At 48.4% G+C, this 14,735-nt stretch overlaps 1 protein-coding gene across 1 annotated transcript in view; it reads left to right on the forward strand.

Annotated features, from left to right (window-relative positions):
* Nucleotides 1-483: 483 nt before the first annotated feature.
* Nucleotides 484-14,735, forward strand: part of LOC138498520 (zinc finger protein 268-like) — a 274,979-nt gene continuing 260,727 nt past the window's right edge. Inside the window, exons 1-3 of the mRNA XM_069622300.1 lie at nucleotides 484-621; nucleotides 5,028-5,078; nucleotides 12,667-12,800. The gene's annotated coding sequence lies outside the window, so the exon portion shown is untranslated. The remainder of the gene's footprint in view (nucleotides 622-5,027; nucleotides 5,079-12,666; nucleotides 12,801-14,735) is intronic.

The raw sequence follows: 14,735 nt of genomic DNA on the forward strand, positions 1-14,735 counted from the left end.
TCTTGTTGGAGCGTGCCTTTCCTTCTAGCATGTTCTGCCCTAAACCCTTCATGATTCTTATCTTTTGTCTTTGCGTGTGCTGTCATCACTGAGCGTTCATTCCCTCCCCCCTTCCCCCTCCCTCCCCCTCCCTCCCCTCCCTCCTCCTCATTTCTAGCACATACTTCGGTGATTAATGTGTTTGTGGCCCGGTTGTTTAGTAAGGCGACGTCGGACAACATTCACTGAGCATGCGCAGTTCATGCCTAGTTCTTCCCACTCATTATCTTTTTACTGCGCATGCTCTGGAGGTAGTCTCTCAGCAAGGCGCATGCTCCTGGGATCGATATCAGAACTGCAAGCTCGGCGATCGGTATCCTAGCAATGCGCATGTTCTAGAGATCATTATCTCAGCACTGCGCATGTTCAGGATCATGCTCGGGATCAATATTTGATCACTGCGCATGCTCCGGGCATCAGTATCTCAGCACAGTGCATGTCTATTTTTCATGTTGGCGGCTTGGCTTTGCAGAGGGTTATATTTCGTCCCCCGATATGCAGTCACTCTCCGAGGACCACAAAAGCTACTTTTTCTTAAATGTGAAATACATCCCAATCTTTTTGGGGAATCATTTGCTGTAGGTGAGTGACCGGCGACTAATCACACCTTTTTTGGTGAGAAAGTGATCATCTTTTTTTGTGTTGAGTTGTCTCTGCTTGTTCTTCATAAACCTCCAGTTAATCCTTCTTGTGTATGGGTTGGAGGATGCATTCCTGGCCGGCGAGAGGGGATCAGCAGCTCCTCTTTGGCTGTTTCGATGATATATCTTTATATAGCCTCTCCCCTGAGTCTTGCAACCTGTTCCATTCCCCCTCTGTGCCTCCTTGTGCTTGATCCTGCCCGCCCCCACCCTAATGGTCTGCCCCCCACCCTGATGGGCTGCCCCTTCTGCATTGCTGACCTTCCTAGGGCAGCCCCTGCCCTCCCAGTTGACTCTCAAACTTGGTGTGTTTTTGCCAGTTTTAAAATTGCACTGTGAAAGTTTTTAAAATTGCACTCTGAAACCTATGCCTTTTTTCCCCTCTATTTAGGACTCACAAACTTAGGTGTATTTTTTTCCCCTGCTTTCAATATTGATTGGGATAGTCTTTTACTCTGAGTAACTGCCGCCTTGTTCAACTTGTCTCGCCTCTCTCTGTCTCGTCTGCCTGCACCCGGCACTGTGTTTTCCACTTCCCTTCCTCTTCTCTCCTCTCCCTACCTACTCTATGGCGCTCTATCGACTATCCTGCTCTCCTCACTAAATCTGGTAGGAAGAAATTTAAAAAGGACATCCTGGTCTCCAACCCAGACCTCCCTATCGTTGACACCTATACCAGTGCCTCCACCAGGCAAACTTTCACCGACATCCTCTTTGTCGTGACCTCACCAGACCTATGGACTCTAAATATGGTCTCTGTGCTCTCTCCCTTCTCTTCCTCTCCCGTTAATGGTGGCACCCGGTGGGAGGCCCTCCTGGGCTCCTTCCACTCTTCTAAGGTCATCATTAAAGTTTATGTTGAATGGTACCGTCTTGGTTCGAGGCCCTCAGGCCAACCTTCTCCTCTTTGATAGAGGTTTCCCGCGCCTTATCAATTTCTGTTCTTCACCTGCTGTCTCCTCTCCCCCATCCACGGCTTCCTTGCCTCCTCCTTGGCTACCTTACCCTCACCTCCTTCCCTTTCTGCCCCCCCCCCCCCCATCGGGCTTCTTCTACAACTCCGCAGGGCGTACCTCTGATCTGTACCCCTCCCCGGAAGTCTTTCAAGGAGGCAACCTTCTTCATATTGCCACTCTTAACTTAGCTCAGCTGTCGAACACTCCTCCGCCTTCTGTAGGAAGTTGACCTCAATGTCCTCGGTCTCACCGAGACATGGTTCACTGCCAGCTCTGTCACGAGCTTTGACAGTCTGCTCCCTGACGGCTACAAGATCGTCTCTGCACCCAGGTCCAACTCTGGATCTTCCCTGAGTAGATCCCTGCCTCTGTCATTCCTACGCAGGCCTATTCCTCATTCGAATAACTCGTCTGCAGGCTCTCTCTCTCCTAGCCATTCCCTTACCGTGGCTACCATCTATCGTCCACCTGGTCAGATCCCCTCCTTCCTCTGTGAGTGGGCGGACCTCTCCTCTACCCTACTGGTCTCGACCAGTCAACTCCTCCTTCTCGGATACTTCAACATCCACCTTGAGGCTCCATGTCCTTACTCTGCATTCTTTCGTGACATTTGCGACTCTCTCTCACTCTCTATTCTCCCATCTGGCCCGACTCACTCTGCAGGACACACTCTGAATGTTCTGATCCCTCAGACCTCCCCCTTTCTATCCCTCTCACCACTCCTCTCTCCTTGAGTGATCCCTATCTCAAGCCAACTCCATCACTGCCACCCACCTTCTCGGTCATCCGACCCATGAAGCGCATGTCAGTTGAGGCTTCCGCTGCCACTTTCTCACCCCCCACCCCCTTTGGCTGACTCACACCCTGACACAGCCCTTTCCATGCTCCACTCTGCTATATCTGACACACTCAATGTTCTTGCCCCTGTCATGAGAATCCGCCTGAAGCGCACAGTCACGTTTAACTCTTGATATGACTCAGACCTTGTCACCCTTAAACACAAGTGCAGGGTGGTTGAGAGGAAATGGCGTGCTTCATGTACATCCTCTGACAAACTGGGCTGCCGCCTACTCCAAAGGCAATACCGGCTCTCTGTCCTCACCAAGTAGAGAGCTCACATCCAAGCCCGCGTCTCTGCAGCATTTAACAACTCGGCTGAACTCTTTAAAATCTGCAAGGAACTGGCCAATCCTGCGTCCGTCTCTACCTCTGCTCTCCCTTTCCTGGCCCGCTGCACTGCACTGGCTTCTCATTTCATCTCTAAAACTCAGGACATCTTGTCCTCTCTCTCCTCCTCTGGCCCCTCTTCGGCCACCTCTTCCCCTCTCCTTCTCTGCATTTCCCCTGTTCTCCCCAGATGCAGTCTCTAGACAAGTCTGATCTATGAAAGTCTTGTCTACCGGTCCATCCCTGTTCCTGAAACACCACCAAGGACCATATTGACTCCCTGGCCCCTGCCCTGGCTGACTTCTTCAACCACTCCTTCACCATGGGAGTCTTCGCTTCCCCCTGACGCACGCCCTTGTGCAACCTCTTCTTAAGAAACCCTCTGCCCACCGATCCTGCCCGGCTAACTATTGCCCAATCTGCATCACTCCTTTCCTGGGCAAACTCTTGGAAATGCTGGCCATCTCCCAGCTCAATCTTCACACTGAATCTGTTGGTTGTATCCATGATCAATCATCAGTATGGCTTCAGAGCTGCCAGAAGCACAGAAACTGCTCTCCTGAACATCCGTGAACACCTGCTCTCCAACCTTGATTCAAACACCCCCTGTGTCCTCATCTTACTTGATCTCTCTTCTGCCTTTGACATGGTTAACCATGCCATCCTGTTCAACCATCTCTGTGATAACCTGGCGATCACAGACCAGGCCCTGGCGTGGCCGAGTTCTTTCCTCTCTGATCGATCCTCCCAGGTTCAACTTGGGTCCTTTCTCTCCTCTATCTTTAGCTCACCTGTGGTGTTCCCCAGGGGTCTAACCTCACTCCCTGGCTGTTCAACCAATACCTGGCACTTATTGCCGACCGCATTGCTGTGCTCTGAGTCTGCCCTAACCTCCAGTGAAATGCAGATAACACTCAGCTCATTTTCAGGCTACCCTCAGTTACCTCTTCTCCCTCTCTCATCTCTGACTGTCTGCCATCCAGGAGTGGTGTGCCACCAATGATCTCTGCCTTAATGCCAGTAAGACAGACATTCTCATTGGCACACCCGCTCCCTCCTTTCCTGTCACTCTCTGGCCGGCCTCTCTTGGCCCTCTTCCTGCTCCCACCTGTTAGGTTAAAAACCTCAGGGTCATCTTTGACTCCACAGACCCCTTCTCTCCTCACATCTCTGATATCTCTAAGAAGTCACACTACCTGCTGCACCTCCTCACAGGTATTCTTCCTTTTCTCTCCTTCCCCCAGAAGCTCGCTGTCTCCAGAGCTCTGGTTCTCTCTAAGCTGGACTATTGCGACAGCCGCTTTCTAAATCTGCCTGCTACTACTCTCCGCCCTCTGCAACTCATCCAGAACAGGATGCGAGACTTGCCCTTGGCCTCAAGCCCAGGGATCGTATCCCTCCAGACTGAAATCTCCACACCAGCTCCCAGTGGCTGCGAGGATTAAGTACAAAACCCTCTGCATGGTCCACAAGGCCTTCTGGGGCCTGAGTCCTCAATACCTTCAACTCTCTCTTCCTAAGAATCTTCCTTCTTGAGCTCTTCGCTCTTCCACCTCCAACTCCCTCAGGGTCAGTCACTTCTCCAAGCAGCGATTTGTGGTAGATCTCTTTCTTCGGCTGGGGCCTCCCTCTGGAACAGCCTCCCTGCAACCCTGAAACTTGATGAGAATCCTCTCTGGTTCCGGAAGCTCCTCAAAACCTTTCTCTTTGCTTCTGCTTTTTCTCCTCCTCTCCTCTCCTGACTTCCTGGCTGAAACTGATACTGCACTGGTTACCTGGCCATCCTTTGATCTTAGGCCGAGGTCCCTGCCCCCACCAGTAGCACACCTGCACTGCCTTCCTGGCAACCCCCACACTTGGGGACTGTTTTCTGTTTCCCTAGAGCCCACTACCAGCACTTGAAACCTGATGTCCGCACTTACCCTTGCACTTGCCACTTTCTGGCTGTACTTTACTTTTTGTTATTTAATTATTTATACTTTTTTAATCCCATGTACTGAACTGTCCCACCCCCTTCCCTCCCGCACCTTCCCCTTTTCCCCCCCTTCCCTTGCGCGATCTGAATGACACCTGACCTAGTAGGATCATTGTCTGTCTTCCCTGTTCTCCTCCCTTGCCTCGTCGCGCCTTGAAACACTTGTGTATAGGCGCGTTATAAATGCCATATCATATGATGTCTTGTGTTTATACTATTTAATTAATAACACATGTCTTCCATTTCTAGACTATTGTGTCATCCTACTCTGCAAAACGTAAGAGGCGTAGGCACTGAAAGGTAAATAACTGCTGTAGTTTGTTTCTCTGCACAGGTTGATCTTTGCTTTTGAGATCGCATGTCTTCCCCCCTATGTTCCTGGACCCTTCATGCCCCCCTTCTCTCCTGTCCTATCTCCATTCCTCCTGCCTCTTCCTGGAAGTGGTGTCCAGATCCAGGTTTAGGGTCTGTTGTGGTGTGAGCGGACCTCGCTCACCCACAAGTGGGGCTTCCACCGCAAAACACACGCCTATTTCAATAAAGGCAACACACGCAGCATGATATGGAGAACCTTCTTCATTGTTTCTCTCCGTAACTGTGACTTAACTTCCCTTCCTTTACCCTCCCCAGCCCAACGTCACTTCCCCAAGAATCGGGCCCCAACTTGGGGCCGCCCCCACAATGATGCGAGAGCGCGTGCAGGCTTAGTATGTCACAACGTGACTCCTCCCCCCTTTTTTACATGCAGCGTCACTGCTGCCTTCACCCCATTTCTTCAATTAGTCTTTGGGGTTTTATGCAGCAACGTTGAGGCCTCATGGGGAGAGGGAGTTCCTGGACAAATGCCCTGTCACCTCCATTTGTCTCTTCTTCTGACTGCTCGTCATCACCTTGATAAGGATCATCGAAAAACAGGCCATCTGTCATGGTGGCCATTGCTCCCACCTCTGTGTCGGGGTGCCTGCCAGTTTTTTTAATTGGGGTGAGTTCCTTGTTATGGAGTAATTTTTTAAAATATTCCACTAGTCCGGGCTGATCTCGGTGGTTCATGAATATGGCTGACTTTTAGACATACTTTAGTTCTTGTGTTTCTTGAACATTAAAGTGAATGCTCTAATATGTACCGATATTCATTAAATTACAACATTCTCCAGGCATATACCAGATATGTTTTCTTTTTTTTTTTTAAGAGTGCTTAGTTTGAAATATCATTTAGAGTTCAGCGTGGACTAGTGGAACATTTTAACAAATTAATCTTCTGCGACTGGCTGGCTAAGCCTTTCAGTTCCACACCTACTGCAGCTGTTTTTTACAGGGGATATTGAGTCATCAGTCTAATTTACACATGTGGTAATTTGTAATCTCAGCGCACACACAATCTAGTTATCCCGCACTCTTGTTTTCCTTGTTATGGAGTGCTGGTGTTCTCCACTGGCAGTTATCATGGTGCCTTTTCAGCTGGTTACTACCAGCCGTTCAGGCACGAATGTTGGTCCTCTTTTCTCGACATCAGCTGGCATACCACCACTTTCTCTCAGGTTACATTTTGCAGTCTTTCGATCCCTGCCGCGCGTCGGCGCTTTCATTCATTCATTCATTCATTCTTTCTGTTCCTGCCTGATCTCGAGCCTTGACCAGTTGTTCTTGGGGTGTGGTCTGAGTGGGAACGGGGGCTTCAGGCAGTCTCGTTCTGATGACTCGACGAAACATGAGGTCCAATGGGCTGTCCCCGTTGGTGCTGTGCGGCGTGTGCCGGTATTCCCATAGAAGTTGGTATAGCGCGTGCTCAAATAGTTTATTGATGAGGTTGGCTGTCCTCAGGGGTTTCTTGATGTTAGCTATAAAAGGTTTCACTATGCCATTGGCTTGGGGCCATTGCAGAGTTATCTTTTGGAACCCCATGTACCGTGTGAAGTTCTCGAAGTTGTGGCTCTTGAACGGTGGACCGTTATCAGACTTTATGATCTTCGGTATACCATAGGTCGACAACATGCAGTCTAGGGTGGGGGTGACGCGTGTCACAACTGTAGACACAATCAGCTGTACATCCGGGAAGCGAGAATGTTAATCAATTATCACCAGCGCATAGATACCATTGCGTAGCGGTCCGGAGAAGTCTACGGCCACTTCTTCCCAGACACCTTCTGGGAGCAGGGACATCTGCAGTGGGTTGGGGAGCGCCGGTTGCGCCACCAGCGTGCAGATGTCGCACCTGCCCACAACCTCGTCTACTTGGGAATCCAGCTTGGGGAACCACATCTTTTGACGCAAGGCCCCTTTTGTGGACACCACCTCCCCGGTGGCCTTCGTTCGCCAGCATGACTGTCTGTTCTCACAGGGCTGAAGGGAGGACAACCTTGCAGCCCTTCATGATGATGTGATCGTCCACCACTGTCAGCTTTGTCTTTTACTTGCTCCAGGGATCTTATGTCACCCCTCACCGACTCTTGCTCCAGTCTGGCTTTATTATTGATATGCGCCATCTTGCCTGTTCTGATGCAGTGGGTCACGATTGCCAAATCCGGGTCATTTTCGCATGCTTTTCCCACAGTGGCCCAGTCCACTGGCAGGGGTTGCAGGTGGTGGATAACATATTTAATGTAAGAATCGGCAATGGAGGGGCCCACATGTGGGGAGCCTGTGGGGTGCCTGGACAGGTAGTTGGCGGGGTTGTGCTCCTTGCCCGGGCGATGCACTATCTCAACCGTATAGTCCTGTAGCCGCAGTCCACACCTGGTTATTCCGGGGTAGTTCTCACCTTGGTGTTGTTGAATATCGTCAGGAGGGCGGGCCCAATGGTCGGTGATGACTGTGAATGCCTTCTCAAAATGGAAGAGGTGAATGTACTTGCAGGCCCACACCACTGCCAGGCTCACTTTTCCGGCCTGAGAGTATGGGCCTCATTACACGGTAGGCGATAAACCGAGGTGCTATTACCACCTAAATTTAGGTGCTATTAGCACCTAAAGCATGCCGGTAAATTACTGGTACCGCCATGGAGGAAAGGGGAATTACCGCCCTATTCCAAGGTTGGGAAGGCGGTAATTCCCCATTCCCATTTTTGCCCCATAAGGCATAATGGGAATGGGGAAGGTGATAATTGCTGTCCCGCAAATTGTGGTACTGTAATTAGCACACTGGTCCCTTTGCGGGTTCGTTTTTTAACGCCTGCTAAAGGCAGTCTGTGAGGTTGTTGTGTCCTAGCCGTGCAACTGCGGTGCGGCACCCATCTACAGCGAGCAGTGCATAAAGTGAACCACTTTAAGAGAGGTTCACAGGTGCTGTTGCCAGAAGCCCTGTCTGCTCTTTAGATCCTGGTGCTGCTCCCAGAGTGTGCAGCTCATTGGCGGGACCCCATATTGGATGAACCTGGGAGAACGCATAGATGTAAGTGCACCTTTTGCCGGATAAAACAATAAGGGGAGAGTGGGTATGTGTGGAGTAATATGTGGTGAATGGATGGAGCGTGTAAAACCATGTGGTAATATATTGTGGTTTTTATAAGGTGACGTCACAGTATGTATTATGAGGTAAACGATGAAGAGAGTAAACAGGAACTTCTCTGATTGTGGAGAAAAGGCAGCACTGCCGAATAAAATAAGAGGTGAAGTCCAATATATGGAGGACTTGGGATCCCTCCACTCAGCACAAGGGAGTGTGATGAGGTAAATTCCCTTTTCCCAAGGCAAGGGGAGAAAGGAAGGGTATATACCATTTGTCAAGAAGTGTGATTTTTTTGTTGTTGTTGTGTAAGTCCATTATATTGCAGACCTTGGATCACTTTGCCCCGGCAAAGGGGACGTAAGGAGGTACATTTCTCAGCTCGAAGTGGAGATTGAGGAAGGCTCTAAAGCATTGTATATATATATGAGTTTTTATTGACTTGTGGTTTAAGGTGTTATTAGTTGTGGGGAGAGTTGTGTGTGGGGTATTATTTTGTGGTGTTGAGGAGGTCATGAAGGAAGCGAGGGGTAATGAGAATGGTGGATAATAGTGGGAGGAAAAGGGTGATTGATACTGCTGGATCAGTGCTTAAGAGGTGAAATAGTGCTATAAGGTTAGGCTTAGGTACAACTTGGGTTCCCTGAGGCCCCTCGAATATATGTTTACAGCACTTCTGTTGCATCGGGAAAAAAACATGAAGTATCACAACAAGTGGGTTAATGATACGAGAGGGGGAATGTACAAGCCCTGGTCCAAAGAAGGAACAAACAGAGGGGAGAAATAGTAGTACAAGCGCTGTGTTACTCCCACACCTAATGCCCCAAACTGTATCCTGTGAACACCCCACAATGACTGCAACATCCACAGCCGCCCCACCCACATGGGTGTTAATCCATGCAAGCAGCTGCAGGGTATACCAACCCGAGTATGTGTGTAGAATTGACAGTACTGCAATTGGATATATGTTGAAATGAGGGATTATGGTCATAATGATGAAGGATGCAGGGGAGGGTGACCACCAGCAGACAGACAGTCTAGATTATGAATCTATCTGTTCAGATGTTGAAGCCAGAGTAGCAAAGGAGGACGAGTGGGGGGACAGATGAGAAGGGAGAAAAGGGGCCCCACCCCGAGTGACACTAAGAGTAGAGAGTTTGTTGCCCCATGGTTAAGAGTGTGACCAGGTTGTATGGCAGTGGTAAAAGAGAATCGATGGGGGAAGAAGTTACCAGCGAAGCAGGTGTAACACATTTTCTGTTGTTAAGTAAAGGCCCTGGCCACAAATGGATAGAGACAATTTGATTAAGGTGCTGCCCTTGCTCGCCACAGGTGCAGGCAAGTGGATATATCTGTTTCAGAAGCAAACAGCAAGCATTACGTTGGCAGTGGGAGATGTGAAAAGTTTGTTTGCCGCAGTGTTAGGTGACAAATCGGATGTTTGGAAAAAAGCAGGATATCCATGGATACGGATTGGTGATTACAATCATGATGGAACACACTTCAGTCATTGTCGGGATAGTGTGGGCAGTTTTAAAAAATGCATATCCTGGTACACCAGACAAAGGGCCTCATCACGACCTCAGCGGTAACCCTTAAATCCAGCGGTAGCGCTTTTACCGCCGGATTTAAGGGTCCGCCGAATCAGGGTCTCAGCGGTTTTCAACCCAGCTCTGAGCTGGTGTGAAATCCGCTGAGAATCTGCGCTCATACCGCTGGCGGGAAATCCGCCGGTGGTATGAGCGCGAAATTTCCCCATTGTGCCCAATGGGGAATGGGGCATTCCCGAATGGGCTCAATGGGGAATGGGGACTTCCAAGTCCGCCCAACTCGTGATCCCGCGCTATTAGCGCCAGGGGCTATGGCGGTCGTGCTAATAGCCCCCGCGCTAATACCGCCGGCGTTACCGCCGAGGTCGTGATGAGGGCCATACACTTGATTATGGCACTCACTTTGAAGAACGTTTTGTTAAGCAAACTGAATATGACCATTTCATCCGCAGAAGGAGGGGTAGTGTGTTCAACACCAGGAATCTGTTATGCTAGGGTTTTGGCGAGAACAAGAGCATTGTTCAGTGATGGCACTATTAGGGGAGTATCCGTGCACCCAGATTTGTTTATGAATGGAGCAACAGCGGTGTTGAGTTGGGTGGCAGGCATTCAAAGCAAGCCATGGAGAGTTCTTCTGAATTTCTTTTCAGACCGGCTGTGCCCCAAGACCATGGGCCTCATTACGAGGTAGGCGGTAACCCGCTGGTGTTGCTTCCAACCCATTACTCTGATTCCGCCGCCTGATATCCCGTGCCACCGGGATATCACAAGTAGTCGTGGAACGGTAAATCCCCATTCCCATGGAACTCCATGGCAATGGGGACACTGAAGAACCAGCAATGTTGCTAACGGTGCCAGTGCTTCAGTGAGAGATATGCCGGTAGCAGCCAGTTAAACCTGTGAACTTGTGACTCAGACTTGAACTGCCAAGAAAGCTCTGGCGGGCATAGCCAGCCGTATAACTGTATTTGCAAGCCAAAGTGTGTTCATACATCAAGTGTTCCATCTAACCCTGTGCTATAATACGTGGGGACGAGAATTTATACTGATTTATATTGCCATTCTGACATTTCGTTTTATCACTGATTTTTCCTTTTGTTGATACATATCCCTATTTCACATTACAGTGTTAGAGTGAGGGCAGGCATCAGGTTATGTTAGTATAGGCCTTTATTGTTTGACTAAGACTGAATAGGACTGTTTCTTTATTATTTGGTGGTCGAGATTACTCATGTCTTAGTTATAGGGCTAGACAGGAGTTTTTCCAACCCCCTTGAATTTAACAATAATGCCTGTCTTCCTTAGATCTACACCAACCTTTCCAACCTTCAAGAAGGATGCTAAAGCCTTTGCTGCGCTCCTTTGACCACGAGGCAAGACCTTAGTGACAATGGCAATAGATCTGTTCTCTGCATATATAAATAATACTGTAAAGATGATGTCAATATTGTAAAGTGTATGTGCAAATATGTGTCTTTGTACCGGCTGTAACCGTTAAACTGTACTGCGCCCAGAAACCTCAGGGTTGGGAGCGCCATATACATGAATAAACAATTCAATACAATAAAGGTTTTGAAACTTGCAACTCTTGTCAGTGTCTACTTGTGATACCATGCCTTGCTTACAATGGGATGGAAGCAAGCTACGACCATCAAATAATAATAACGCAGTCCTAGTGGAGTCTCTGTCAAAATAAAAAGGCCTATACTAATAAACCTATTGCCAATCATTGCTCTAATAAGAAATGGTGTGGGATATCAATGTATGCAAGAAGGAAAAGTGTTCAAGAAATGATATGTCAGGATAGTTGAGCAGTTGGCTTCCCTTCCCCACATTTTCAGCACGGGGCAAGGTGGCACACTCGAGCTTTGCACACGCTCTGGCTTCTCTGCCACGAGGAGGCAGTTCAACACATATGTATCTGGGCCTTCTGCGGCCAAGTCTCTTTACCAAAACAAAAAGGGGAAGGTGTAGTTCCAGTTTACTGCTCGTTCTCCAGCTCTGCTCTCCAATCAGATAGCATTCCGTCCAGATTCACAAAAAGTACTGCCTGCCCCTTCCAAGCAGCTGGCCTCTTTATAGCATTAGCACGTTTGTTTACCAGAAGCCTGAAACTTTTTAATCTATAAAAACCTGAAGCTTTTATCTGTCGAAACGCTTGAAGCTTTTTTTTTCTCCATTCCTATCAGTTGTAATTCCTTACCTGAAGTCCTGTGGGGTCAGCACTAATTTCCCAAGGGAACACATAGGTGCAAGTGATGATAGCACCCAGACTCCGAAGTGGGACTGGATGGCGGCACTGGAATGAAACAGCCCCTCCACCCAAGCACCCCCCAAAGAGAAGGGTTCTGTGTGCTGTACCTTCTTGTGGTGGAATCAAACAGTAATATAGTCCGTAATCCCTAGCTGTGAATTGCACTGCCTTCATAGAGGGGAGAAAGAGGTAAAAGCAATGAGCATGTAACCCAGGCTCCAACTCTCTTCTTCCCCACTTTCCCCTTGTTTCTTTCCCCTCCCATCACTGATCTTTACCTGGCGTTTTTGAAAGGGGATCACAACGCGGTTTGATAGGTTAATGATGAAAAGTTCACTGGTTGCATACAGGCGGGCCAGCCGCGATGATAGTGCCACTCTTCAATAGCTACGCTAAATCATCACCCTTTCATAAGCTCAGTGTTACTTCACATCGAGCGTTGTTTAACAGATACAATTTAGCCCAAAGGTCCACTGCACTTCAAGCACTCAACAGGTCTCTAGCGTAGTTTACCAGATAAGAAGGTAGTGCGCTAGTGTCCAACGCACTCCAGCACGCAACAGGTCTTTCAGATCTTACAATGGATTCAGCTTGCATGGCCATGCCGCGCCATAACACTTACCTGCTTCTTTTCTTCTTTCAGGTTCGGAAACTGTGCAGAGGGCAGGGGTTCATCCTGAAGCCAGACGGGAGTCCAACGAATGAAAAACTTCCAGGAAGAAACAAGGAGGCAACGACATATGAAGAAAACGCGCCACCTTTCCGGGTGTCTAACAGGTAAGCGTTACTCACTTGAACTGCAAACGCTGAGCACGGGTTGCATCATGGCGTGGCCTTTTATAGGCTTTGTTTCCCAAGATGATGGCGGCTGGGCATTCTGGGAAAGATAGTTTGATTTCTGTGCACAGACCGCAGAAGTCCAAGACAAACCATGCACACAGAGCCCCTTTGCCTCCAAGTGTGGTATGGCTTAATATATACACAATAGGGCTTCCTTTGTGAATAAGGGGTGTACTGTGCCTCCCCTTCCTGGTGTTTTTATGTGGGCTGGGGTCTGTGTTATGGAGAACCTGCCCCTCTTTTGCTGCTCAATCCTGACATCACTGAACAATCTCCCTCATATCCAGCCTAGCCCAGAAGCCTGGTAGACAATTGTAGTCGTTCAGTACTTAGTTATTGTTATCAGAACATTGGCTACTATTAACCAGGCTCAGCAATCCCGTCTTGACTGTTTATTAGGACATTTGAAACACTGATTTATTTCCATTTCACAGTATTGGTTGGAACAAACGCTTACAGGGCCTATAGGTGGAATCTTAAATGTGAACGATTCTTGCAGCAAAAATGAGGCCCAACACAAAATGTTGTGTGTACGACCTTCTTGGCAGAGCAATAGACATGACCTTCACAGATCCAGGCATTTATTGGAATTTTCTGCCTCTTGCTTGTCACAATTAATAGTACGCCTGTCAGATGGCGCGTTTTGCTTGCTGCCTTGCTTAGCTAAAAAGCCATTATAAAATATTAAGATCTGCATGTGCCCGAAGTTGTAAATATCTTTTGCACTTGTCAGGTCTCAGGGCACTGTTGATAAATTATTCAAAATGTCAAATTGCCATTGATATTCTCCAATACCATTCTTGGCTTAGTACAATAGAAAGTCACACGTTACATTTGCTGCATCTTGAGCTGCTATTATTCAAGTAGTCAATAGAGAGGGGCGCCTGCTACCTTTTTTGTAATCATGCATAACAAATCATGACATTGAGTACAGGACCAATTTACAGGGGAAGTGATGGCTGGTTATGGAGACCTATCTTACTAAAGAAGAGTCAATTGGGAAGCGGATTGGCCACGTCAGCTCAAGCATCTCCAAGCTTAATGTCAGTATGAGGACAGTCCTTGACCGCACCAAACGCCTGGCCACATTTATATTGTAAGTTATGAAGAGCAGGTCAGATAGTCTTTCAGAGCCTGGCTTTTGCATTCCGGAGGTATCCATTCCCCCCAAGGACTGGTAGTTCTTCTTTTTAGAAAGTGGGAAAGGTGGGCTGGGCTTTAGTTGGGTGTACAAAAACAGTGATAAGATGGTAGGCGGATGGATATTCTAAGGGACCAGCAGATATAAGATATCTGGGGGACCAATATGGCAGACGAGGTGAAGGAATGGGTGCTTACATACTGGATGCGGAATGCTAGTGGGCTCAATGAGAAGATGGAGAGGGGCAGTCCTACACATCACATACAAAACACATTTCATATTTGTTAAAGAAACACGTGATGTCTAAACATGCCCATCCCTTCAGGTGGAAACAGTCGACAGGGATCCAGTGGAAGCACATCCAGAAATGGCAAAAGATCATGGAACAGTACTAAGGTGGGATAAGGGGAGGAGGTTTAATCTTCAATCTAAAATAATGTCCCTCAGCTGGTTGATGTGTGGAGGTAGATATCCAAAGAAGACCATGTGCTGGTCCCTCTCTTACTTAATTGAATGCCTTGAGGACTGCTTGGGAGTATGGGTTGCTCCAGAGGATCTTTTGTCTAGCCATAATAGCTGGGCCCTGGGTTCCTTGTGCTCTGCATCCCTGTGCCTTCCTGCTGGTGGAGACACTATTCTAGATGTGTGCTGGTTGCTCTGAATCCCTGTGCCTTCCTGCTGGTAAAGACCCTGTCCTAGATGTCCTAGATGTGCTCTGAATCCCTGTGAAT

Source organism: Ambystoma mexicanum, chromosome 5q (genome assembly GCF_040938575.1).
Source record: "Ambystoma mexicanum isolate Mex_15411 chromosome 5q, UKY_AmexF1_1, whole genome shotgun sequence".
NCBI lineage: Eukaryota > Metazoa > Chordata > Amphibia > Caudata > Ambystomatidae > Ambystoma > Ambystoma mexicanum.